A 12,330-nucleotide genomic window follows, 5' to 3' on the forward strand; every position below is an offset into this window, starting at 1 on the left:
AAATTGACAAAGGCAAAAAGGAATTTGTTTGTTAACGCATACAATTTTCAGCTCACAAGGGGAATCATTATTTTGGGGCAACACTTTAATGACTATAACAATTAATAAAAACAATGGCAACAAGATTGTTGGGTTCAAATTTCAATAATCCCAATCTGTGAAAATGAATAGGGGAATTAATTGATTTACTGACAAAAATACTAAGGACTTACACAGAACAAATGCTTTGTTTAATGGGGATATGCTAGCATACAGGCAAACAAGAGATTATTCTATGGGGAGATGACTGACCTACACAGGCAATTGGAGTTTTCAATGGGGAAATATAGGATGTGCTGCTACAAAAATGAAGGGCTTGTGCAATTTACGGCTGGGGTGATTGCTACTTACATAGCAAGCCTTTGTTTAAGATTCAGGAAAGCCATCTGGATCTCAGGACACTCTGGACAGATAGGGCAAGGGGTCTGTTCACTGCACTCTCAAAGATGGTAAGTTTCAGCAGCCTTCTCTTCATCCTCCTTTTTCTGTCTTTCCTGCTTGTTGTCTGCTTGTTGTCTGTCTTGAGTACAATCCCCCTTATATAGCGAAATTACATCACTAATTTTTCAATCTAGGGAAGTATGCTGTAATTATCCCTGCTGCTAGGATTGGGCAGTTACAATCCCTCTCTCTGCCCCAAGACAGGAATGGTTCAGGGGAGGAGAGCACCATCTGTCTTTTTCCATTTGTCATCATCCTTTGTTCTCCTTACAACTGTTTGGCAAAAACTAGTTATGCATCATAACTTCATATTTGTACTAGCCACTGCCATATAAAACATATATTCTGTTTGAGCTGATCATGGAGAATTAAATAAGCCAACTGCCAAATCCGAACCATGTAGCATGGCCATGTATCACATTTTTGTCATTGTCATAAAATGTACAACAGTTATGAATATGTAAGTTATCAAGCATGTTCCTAATTTCATTTTTCATCTTTTCATCAACTCTCATAATTGTCACATGTTCAGATCAGCCAGAAATCTAATCTAACTGGCCATTACAGTTCCCAGAGTCCCAGTGAGATGCATTATATACACCCCAAACCACCTGGAAATGACATGAACAATGGTATAAAAATTAAATCAATCCTCAGTCTGATTTCTGAGCAAAATGCATAAAACGAAAATAGTCTTTTAAATTAATTGGGCGTGTCTCCTGTTCAACAAATGGGAGGGCTGCTTCATTCCCCACAGCCATCTGTCTTACTGGGCTCGCCTGTGACAAGAGTTTTTTATCAGTCTCTTTGAAGTCAGTGTGGGCTCTTGTGAAGAGGGTGCAACAGGGGCTCACACCTTTTTGTCATGCTTCAGCCACAAATAGCTTTCTTTGAAATCCCCACTTTCCTGCCAACCAGTCTGCAGAATAGGAAATGTTGATGCCTTCAGCAGCATCAAGTTTATTGCGGGGTTGTTAGCTGGGAGGTGCGACATTCTGCTGGAGTAAGGTTTTTCATTGTAAAGTTTTTGTTTTGCATCCAGCCAGAACAGGTTTTTCCTGAAGTAAGTGTCTCTCCAACTGTCACTGGAGTTCTGTGGGTGAAATATAATAATCATTTGCTTTGGTCACCCCCCACATAATGTTTTGTTTTCCTGACATTTTTCTGTGAGCAGTGATATCGTTTTCCATGGAGGCTTTTTAAAGCCGCTTTTATTTTTAGACGCATGTGCAGGCTGTTTTTGCTTTTAATGTTTAAAAATCCTGTTTTCATTTTCACAAGATTCTTTGATTCTTCCTTCTTTTGGCATTTAAACTGCCGCTTGTCCATTGATAATGCTAGGTAGGCCCATTTCCACATGGCTCTAAAACTTGACATGAAACAAATAAAAAGCAGGCCATTTTTGTTGCAATGTTCGAATGCCTGCCATTCATGTTACAGGGAAAGCAAAAGCCAGGCCATTTTTTGTTGCAGTGTTTAAATGGCTGGTATTCATGTGAAAGGGACTTCTGTTTGGGGCCTTTAAATGCACCCCACACAAGGCTAGATGCTAGGACAACAACTATTACCTCTCACATGAGTACTCAGACTGAAGCTGATTTTAGTCACCATCAAGTCATAATAATTTTGTCAAGGAATGGGTACATTGCAGACATGGTGGGGGATGAGTTGGGTCAGTCAGCAGAGCAGTATGCCCATATTGGGGCCGGTCTGAGAGATGGTTATAGGGTTGCTCCCCAAGAAGATGATCATGATTTTTTAGTCAAAGTATTAACTAAAGGGGTAATGTTGGGTGGTCAAGAAATGTCCCAATGAGCAAGGCGGGTTTATGTTTCACACGCCATAATGATGACTGGGGGTGTGGCGAACTGAGCGCGATGTTGCAACTTCATATGTATCTAGTGTAGTTAATTAGGGATGGGATGTGTTACTATAGTGTTACTTTTTGTTTAAGACCGATACATATTAGCTTGCACGCATGCAGAAAGATAAAATGTTAAAACTACCCAATGTAACAAAAGCATGGGGTGCTTTGAAGTATGTGGAAACTGAGAGATGGGCAACGGCTTTAGCGCACATGGAAGGAAGAGGACTGGTTATAGACAACCCACTGCGAAGAAAATATGACAGTTGTTTTAAACGTGCATGCACTGTGATACAAATATATAGGAAATTCATGAATCTAAATGTGTTGGGCTTTTTACAAAAGGAATAAAGCACAGCAGTCAGGACTGTTTGCAAAGTGAAATTTGCCTTTTTACGAAACTGATTCTGCTGAGTTTCAGAGGCCAGAGGACAGGTGAATAAGTAACTTCAACCTTCCCGGTCCGTTCAATTAGAAGTGACGGCCATGGGTTTTATGGTCTGATAAGTATCACAGAAGGCAGATGTAATCTCATGAATGCAGGAAAGCTTGACAGAGGGATTTCACTATTTTGTTATGACCAGTAGTAAACCATGGGGTGACTCCTTGCTCGATGCTAAAGTGATTGAAACCTGTGAGTTTCAATTGCATTTTCAGATGTGCTGTGTGCGATGAAATGACAGTTATTTAGATTATGATGTTCTAATGGAACCAGTGACCTGGGGAATCAGATAGTTATCACTAATTCAATGTGAACTTGTTTACCTAGCCTTCTTCATAGCTTCATTGCTTTCATTGCTTGAAAGATTTATGTGAACCATGTGCAATTAAAAGTTAAGATTCAAAGAGCTTAGGGCAGTTATTGCTAGTAATTAATCACGTTTGCATATAAATGTTTAATCATGTGATGATGTCATGACCTAGCACAAACGTTTCCTAAGAAGAGGTGTGTTCTATATATGAGCTGAAGATGGTAGTTAAGATAATGGCTACCAATGAAAATGTAGTAATTGGATAAAGATGGGATTTATTTGAAGAGGTGTTTGTCCAATCACATGTGCAGAGTGGATTGTTATAAACTACCTGGGAGTGTTTTAACTGTTGGAAAAATGTATATAAGATGTCAACAGATGTGGTTCATTGATACTTAGGTTAATTTGGTTCTACAACACCACCTAACTACTCCCCGGACGATTGTACAAGAAACTTGCTTTACATACAAAAGGTGCACTCAATCCTCAGATGGTGGGCTCGCTAGGGCTAAGGTAAGTAAGGGGTCTGCTCCTACATACCCACTAGTAATCCATGTCATTTCCTCCACATCCTTCTTGCTTGTCCCATTCCAATGGTAATCTTACCTTTTCCTCATATCCCTCTTGCCCGTCCAAGTCCCCAATAGTAGTCTTATCTTTACCCCCACATCCCTCATCCTCGTGACACTACCCCACCTCGAACTTCTGCATCACAGTCCCCAAATACCCTGCTTCACTCTTCTTCCTCATAGCCCCACACTACACACACCTCACTCTTCGTCATCCAAGTACACCATCGGTCCACACACAAAAAATAAAATACTTGATAAACTCCATTTTTGGTAGCTGAAGAACAGATATTGATAACAAATGATATGACATAAAAACAAAAAGACAGACTTACAGGTTGTGGGAGGACTAGTATAACAAAACCCTTGAAAGTCAGTCAGAAAACTTGCCTTGGTGTGATGTTAAGGAGCCGATTTAATGCAACAAAACCCATGATATTTGGCAGGTGTTGGAAGCTACAGCACTTAAATACCAGCCATAGGAAAACGTTTTGGGCTGTATTTGAAGTTAAAGAGTGCATTCTAACAAAGACGCAATAAGCCAGGTCTTTTATGAAGGTCCAAAAACCCTTGTCACCCATTGTAAATAATGGAAGGATAACTAAAGAAAGTTGGTCTTGCACACAAGAATCAACATTTCAGATGCAATACAGCAGGAGTCTGCAACCTTCGGATCTTCAGAGGTTTTTCACGACATTTACATTAAAACTTCCACTAGCCCTACCCAGCATTGGGAATGGGAGGGATCCTGGAAGTCATAGTCCAAAACATGTTGTGAAATGCATGTTTCAAACCCTGACACTAAAACAATTGCAACTTTCTTCCATTCAGTACATTGGTTACTCTAATGTTTATAACCCTGTCCTCTCGCATCATGAACATGTTTTTCAACATGCTTTTCCTTTGCAGACCACTGCCATAACATTTACCATTTGATATGTTAATGGCCTACCTTTTGGTTTGTTATACTGACAGTAAGTAGTATGATATATAACGAAACAATGATTTTGGAAACTGCTCCTTCTAATGTATGATGTATTCTTTGGTGGTCTGATGGAAAGACATCATTGTACTACCCAAATATCTTCTTTGCATAGGTGACTGTTTTTAGAACAGGGTGATACAGGTACTATAGTATCTAATCATGATAAATGCTCATTCATTACAGTGTAACTCTTATGTGTGGGAACATGGTTTTAAATGGACACTATTTTTGAATGCAAACTCTAAATCTAGCTTTGCATTTATTTTCACCCGTATATGCAGAATCATGCTTTTTAAAGTTGCATGTTTCTTACTTGCACATGGTAACTGCTGTACCAGTGATGTCATTGATGTCATAAGAGATGCCATATGTGATGTAATCAGTGATGTCATTTGTGATGTCATCAGTGTGCTTAGTGGCTGCGTAATGAGGGGTCTCATAGTTATGGTTGCATAGCTTTCAACACCTGCCATATTTCTGGGGTTTTGTTGCATTAAATCTGTACCTTAATGTCACTTCAACTAACATGTTTTCACTGAATATGTAATATATACATATCAGTATATAAGCTGTGCATTCCATTATTCAGTACATACATTTAATGATCGTGAATTATGTCCCTAAAGATTTCTACTACATTTTGCAGTGAAAGTGCACCATCTTTAATGCATTTTTCAAAGTATGTGCACAATTTAATATGAGAAAAACCTTTTTTTGCCAAGACACCTGGGCTCATTATCACCCGTGCAGTTTCATGAACTGTCACAGTAATTTCAATGATGTAGTAGGCAGCACCTACGTTTAACATCTCTTCCAAGGTGCATAAATCCGGCCGGAGTTTTCCATTTGCTTTCAAGTTCTGAAGGCATGTTATTACCATTTCTTTTACGAAGGAAGTGTGTCGGCATGCTAGATTAACTACTGGTCGCGAACGGTACCATACACCAAAGGTTTCCTCAATTTTTTACCTGTTCTACGGACCATTAGCAAAATGTCCCAAAACATTTTGAAGCCAAAACAAATTACATCATTTTTCATTCTGGCTCACCACATTCAATCAGCTTGATTTAGGAAAGCTGTATGACTGGTTCCCTGACTGGTTCCCTGACTGCAGCATTATAGCATCTTGGAATGATTTTGCGGATATATCATTAGCTATTTGTAAGTGTCATTTTTTTCATGTGCCAGGATGCCCCACTCCTGTCTTGTTTTTTTATTAAAAACATGTTTCTTTCAAAAAGGTAGCAGTCTATTCATGACTTCTGGGGCCTAATTCACAGAAACTTTTACAATGGCAAAACCCTATTGGAAAGCGCTCTGTGAATTAGGACCTTAGTCTTCACAGCCACACATATGTTTTTCTGTTTCCCTCCATTGAATATCTAGCCTTTGGATAATTGTTTGATTAGAACAATTTTCCATTATATAAGGTACATCACAGAAGGCAATGAATACCACTCAGTGCACATACAACCTGGAAAGATTTCATTTAGTTCCTCTATTAAAAAAGTGACCTGGGGCCTCATTACCGAAATTTTGCACCAGTGCAAGTGCAGATTGGCACAGTATTAGCACTAGGGGAAACTTTTCCTTCAGGCAAAACCCTATTCTTTTAATTCATTTTTGGACCAGACCAAAGTTTGCCCTGGTGATAATATGGAAAAGTATTAGCACTATGGGAAAATATAGCCCCGGCAGGAAAGGGAGGTTTGAGATCTATGGGGGTAGGGGAACCACCAGCTGTTTCTTACGACTCCAGGAAGTGGTAAATGGGAATCTTGCAGAGCTCCCCCAGTCCTATCAGTGCTAGCCAAAGAGACTGAGAGAACATGTGCCTTACAAAATATATGGAAAAGACACGCGCACACACAAAGGCAGTTAATTAGCGAGAAGAGCTTGTTTCCCACAAACATATCAGGTGGAGTGCCAACTCAGGAGACCCAGTTCTCCATGGACCTGGCAGGAAAAGCACTTGCTCTGGAAGTAGCCATTATACTCCTGACTAATCCAAAAATGGTGGACTTGTGCAGAACACAAACAAAACCCATTAGAAAACTCCACTCACCTTGAATTAGAGAGTGGACACAATCCATGAGGCAATGAGCTGGAAGGGCCAATTGGGGAAATGGATACACAAGAAAGAATTGGGCTGCCAATCAGAGCTCATATTTAGTGTGAGGGAGGGTGGCACTCCTGAGAGTTAGTGTTAGAGGGAGAGGGGGGATAGAGAGAAAGAGAGAGAGAGAGAGATAGATTGGGGGAAGAGAAGATGAGGAACGAGAAGAAAGCAAGGAATAGAGAGAATGGATGTTGGGGGGTGTTAACAAGGTGTCCCTCCTCTGACATACCCTCACGGAGTCAGCCACCTCTTGGAAACATACATCAGGCAAGAGAGGGGGACAAAGACAGCCGGCTGGGAGCAGTTTTGTTTAAACTCATTCTTACAAGCTGAACAAAGGAATGTGTCAATCTTGTTCTGCATACATCATGGTTTTATACAATGGTAACAGATTATGCAATCATTGTATGCTAATATAAACCTTATGCTTTGATAGGCTTTGATTGGCCAGTTTACTTAAAGGGCAAACATCACTTGATTTGGATTGGACATACACACCTCCTAGAACACATGATTTGTATGCTAATCAGCATAACTAGGTGTCTAGTAATAGCAATGGGAGGGACTAGCAGTGTTAGTAAGAACAAGACGAGGGCAGGAGTTTGTATATATTGACAAGGAGGAACACCTGAGGGCAGGACCAGGGACTGGAGGAGGCAACTTTAGAAAAGCCCTGTGGTCCAGAACCCAGGTAGGGAAAAAGAGTAAGACTGTGGGCCTGTTGAGGACCAAGGCCAGACCCCGGAAGATGTTAGCAGGAGAGGTGGAAGCAGCTTGATGAGGTGACCTAGGGGATTTTGTATTTGCTCAAGGTATCTGAAGCAAGTCGAGGGTGCAGTGTCCCCTGAAGGATCTTGAAAGTGAGTTAGGGAGGCGGATCTGCAAGGTTGACTGAGCAAAAGAGGTGATATTTCCCCAGGAGCAGCAAGAAAAGAAAGAATGGCTGGGGTTCAGAACAGAGTAGCTAGGAGCAAACCATCAGCACTAACCCATGACCCCAGAGTTACTCTCCATGTAGGGCTGGACACTCCCTGCCCTAACTAACCCAGGTATGGGAAATACCTGAGTTGTCACAAGTGAGACACCCAAGTCTAGGAGACCCTAGGCAGGAGGGGCAACTATGAACCTGCTCATTCCAAACGGTTGAGGACATGAAGACCCTCTTACTGCTCCAACAAGTAAAGTCGACAAGACAAGACACCACACCATGAATGTGTTTCTGAGGACCAGGCCCACCTGTAGCAAAAAGAGTACAATGGGACAATGTAACTCCCAAAGGGCCTGATTTACAAAAGCCTTTTACAATGGTGCAGTCCCATTTAAAAATGCTTTGTATCAAGCCCTTAGACTGTTAGTATGTTTGCTTACCACCATCCTTGGGTTGTAACCTCAAGAGTGTTTCTATTTCTTAACAACAAATAGTCTCCAAGTGTTTCAGCCAGAACATACCCGCCCTTCACTGTGGCCCTTCGATGCTCGAGCCTTCTTCAAGACACTAGTGGGTGCAATAATATGCTCCACTGTTAACCTTTTGTATTCGCAATTATCTACAAAACAAAACAAACCAAACACAATGGCTAACATTACAATTCAGGTCCTGTCTCCACCTATCAATTCACTACTAGAATTAATCACTTCAAAATGTACATATTAAATAAATGAAACCCCCAAGTTGCATACCTCAACCATTGGGCTCTGGACCCCAGATTGTATGATTTATCATGCTCAGGTGACTGCATACTTGATCATTAACCCACCTAATGGCACAGGGACACATAGAAAAGACAGAAAAAGGGGCTACACAGACTCCTGTATCACTCCTTTTATAAACATGAGCAGCTCACTATGAAGTAGTGACCTGTCCTGCACTTACTTAGGTTACATACACTTAGCTGAGGGTCACATTCACCCCGTATACAGACTGGACATCACTGTTCCCTTTCTCTATGCTGTTGTTTTAGCCCCCTGTCGATGGAGGGGAGTTATCTAAAAAGAACAAACATCCTCTTCAGTAATGGTGCTACCTTACAACTCTCTTTGTCTATAATGATGCATTCATAGTTTCTAACTTACCTCTGTGGTTGATGTTCTGAGACCAAGTGCCCGTAGCATGGACAGTCACAGGTCCACTTCTCTGTTTCTTTTCCCGTGGTGCCTCCCAGGGGGTGGCCTTCTCTCACCACTGCATCTAAAAAGGCGAGATACACATCCAAGCCTGCCATAAATGTCATCATCGATTGTACATGCTCGGAGATATGTATATATTCATAGCACAATAAGGAAACTCAAAGCGCGCATTTTTGAGGGCTATACAAAATCATAAGCCCAGATCCCACTAGCAAATAATTGGCAGAATATACATCCAGGATCAATAATGGAAAATGTAACAGAGCGAAAGCATCTTGCTCCAGTGCTTATGAGGAACAGTGCTTGTACTAAATAAAGACAGAGAGCCTTATTACGAGATTGTTGGAATTAATTCGACCGAAGTCCTTTATGGCTAAGGTCGAGTTGTTGTTTTTCCCCATTGTGGGAGTTCCACAGCATTGCATTGTGGTTTGGAAGAATTACCCCTGTCGTTGATTCTACCAGCTATAATTTCTCCATTTTCTAACACGAGTAAAGAATGGTGAAACAAGACAAATGAGTAACGGTTTTCTGTTTAGGGCTACTGCTTGTTTTTTTTAACATTGCAATTGTTATTTTTCAAGTATCTCACCACAGTGCATTACAGGCCTGGTATCACATACATCCATACCCAGGTTTCAGCTAATATTTATAAACACCTGGCAAAGCACCATGGTGTACTATTGAAAGTTGTTGGCATCATGATACAGCTTATTTAATTTCTGTTTTGTCATTACACACCAAACCTTCACATTTGGTCGAAATGGCTCAGAAATCAAACAATGATGGCTAAATATTTCATAATGGTTGCCAGTATGTGTTTATATATGAATATCAAAATAATCAAATTGTGTTAATTTTCTTATATATTTTGAACAATTCTGATATTTTGTTTCTTTTTTTGTGTTGATTAGTTTTCTTTATTTCAGATGACAAGAGTTTGAATATGATATCAACGAACATGAGAAAGTAAAACTTTGTGAAACACTTGGTTAACATTGATGGTATATTTGTCTTTCAAAGACTGCATGCATGCATATTTCTAATTTTCTTCTTTAGGAGATTGGCCTAACATACGCACTTGTACCTCACGAGAGCCAATCACAGGATTTTCGGTCTGCCTCCACTTACTCTCACACATTCTGTTATAAGTGGTGCTGTTGGATTGCTTCATAAGGGATTCTGGGAAATTCAATCTTATGAGACCTTATTCCTGAGAGAGTCTGTGTGGCATCTTCTAGGTGTCTTTGTACAGACTGAGGCAGAGTGCATTCGGAAACATATATTCCTCTTTATTAAGTTAGGTAGGTTGCATTGTCGGACATGTCTTCCTGTGAGGTTTGAGTACTGAGACATGCCATCCTGTTGACAACTCTGTACTGAACGAGGCAGAGTACATTTTGAAAACAAGCAGTACTCTGGGAACTATTTATTAAGTGAACGCCCGTGTGGTGGGGTCACCTGGAGATGGGATTGTGTATGAGACAAAGTAGTCTATTTCTTGCATTTGATAGGTACCCCTGGTAGCATAAGCCTTTGTATCATATATAAGGTCGGACCTTGGCATATGTGGAGAGACATATATGTTTGTACCAGGCATTTGAGAATGAAATGGTCATATGATGGATGCATCTGAGAAATACCAATACCTGGGCATCAGAGGCTAACTTTTGGTATTTATTATTTATTATTTATTTTGATATACTTCCTTCCCCTAAGTATCTTTGTTTAGTTTTGTAACTGTTGGTATATGGCATATTAATGACGGTTTTAAAATGGAGGCGCCTGTCACATTACATAACCCATGCTCCAGGGATGAACTTTTAAAGACATCTAGTTAATGTGTATGTTAAAGAGCAAGCTATCAGGAGGATCGATTTATGCATGCCAAATAGCCCCCACATGCATCTTCCCTGCCTGTGTGAGTGCCTGTGTGAGGAGTTGTTCAGCTTTTTGTCAATGTACTTTATGAAGGAAATAAGGTGGATGTGGGTGTAACTGGATACCTGTTACACCTCTAGTGTATAGTAGTTTGAGGTGGAAAGATGGGTGTTAGTAAGGTAGGGTCTCCCAAGGTTACTAGCCTAGAAGTGTGTCATTCCACAACTATGGGGAGGGGAACAAACGACCTGAGTTGCATTGCTCTTCACTCGTTTTTGGCTATTCCTCATCCACACACCCACCTGCTCCTTCTTCCCAAATCTGCCCCTTGACTATGTAGACAGCTCAAATGTTCAATTCTTGTTGTTCTTTTCCCTCTTCCTCAACCCCATGCTAACTTTCCCGCTGACTTTCTCTCTGCGTAAAAAGACAGCTTGTAAATATGCATGAAGCTGGAATCTGCAGGACCATGAACGATTGAGCTTATATGGCCTCACTGTATAAGTGGCCGTCTGTAAAGGGATAGTGATATTGCAGGGTTTTGGCCTCGCTCCTGTAGTTACAAAGAGTGTGAGTGCTTAGCATTATGTACATATGAGGTCCTACATTCACGAACTAACATGTTCTAAGTCAAAACAGAAAACAATGCACCGTCCTAAACATTCAGAGCCAAAGCCCAAAAGGCACCTTTTTACCTTTCTATGGTGCGAACAATCACAGGGGGATAATGTGTGTGCCCTTGGTGGCCTTGGTGCCCTTGGTGGTCAAATGCTTTGCCCAATGCTTACTGGAGTAATGTACTTTACTCCTGAATTCAGTTGAGCCTGTTGAGTGCAGCACTAGTCTTGTCTGCAAACGGGACATACACAACGTCTTCTGCAGTTTCCACCAAGGCCTTACCATGGGCATCACACTTTTGTTTGTTAACATTACAGATCATCGAGACAAAAATGTCAGGTTTCGTTGAATGCAACAGTCTGAACAGAATCTACGTGAATACATTAGAATGAGAACAAAGAGTGCGTGCACCAACATGTACATCATTAAGTGCACAAATCTCCGAGTGGGTGCACATCTGGCATAGACTACACATCAGAGCATGTCCTGTTATGTGAATTGTATTTTCTCAAGCCCCAAGAACACATGAGTATGTGATGGTGCAGGTAGGGCAGGTGAAAGGTCATGCACCTCCTCCCTCACCTCCCAAACAAGAGCGGAAATATTTTTTAAAAAATCCTTTTTGTGAATGTTTTTAGGCCTTTTGTTGTTTGCAAAGTTATTATGTTATTTTGTAGATTACGAACACAAGTATAATACTTTTGCCACACTTCAGGCAACTAGTTTTGCTACACTTAAAGGAGCTTTAGGTTGCTGAATACCCAGACATGTATAGCTTAATAGAGTATATATTAGGACATTAGTTTTGTTGAGTTTGGCTTGTAATATTGAGCAAGGGTATCACCATCTTGAGACAAGGCCCCCATTTGAAGCTGCACAATTTATGTGTTTCATTAAAAGCTTTTATTTTCACTCCTGCTTTGAAAGCACCAGAC

The sequence above is a fragment of the Ambystoma mexicanum genome, chromosome 2p (genome assembly GCF_040938575.1).
Source record: "Ambystoma mexicanum isolate Mex_15411 chromosome 2p, UKY_AmexF1_1, whole genome shotgun sequence".
In the NCBI taxonomy this organism is placed as follows: domain Eukaryota; kingdom Metazoa; phylum Chordata; class Amphibia; order Caudata; family Ambystomatidae; genus Ambystoma; species Ambystoma mexicanum.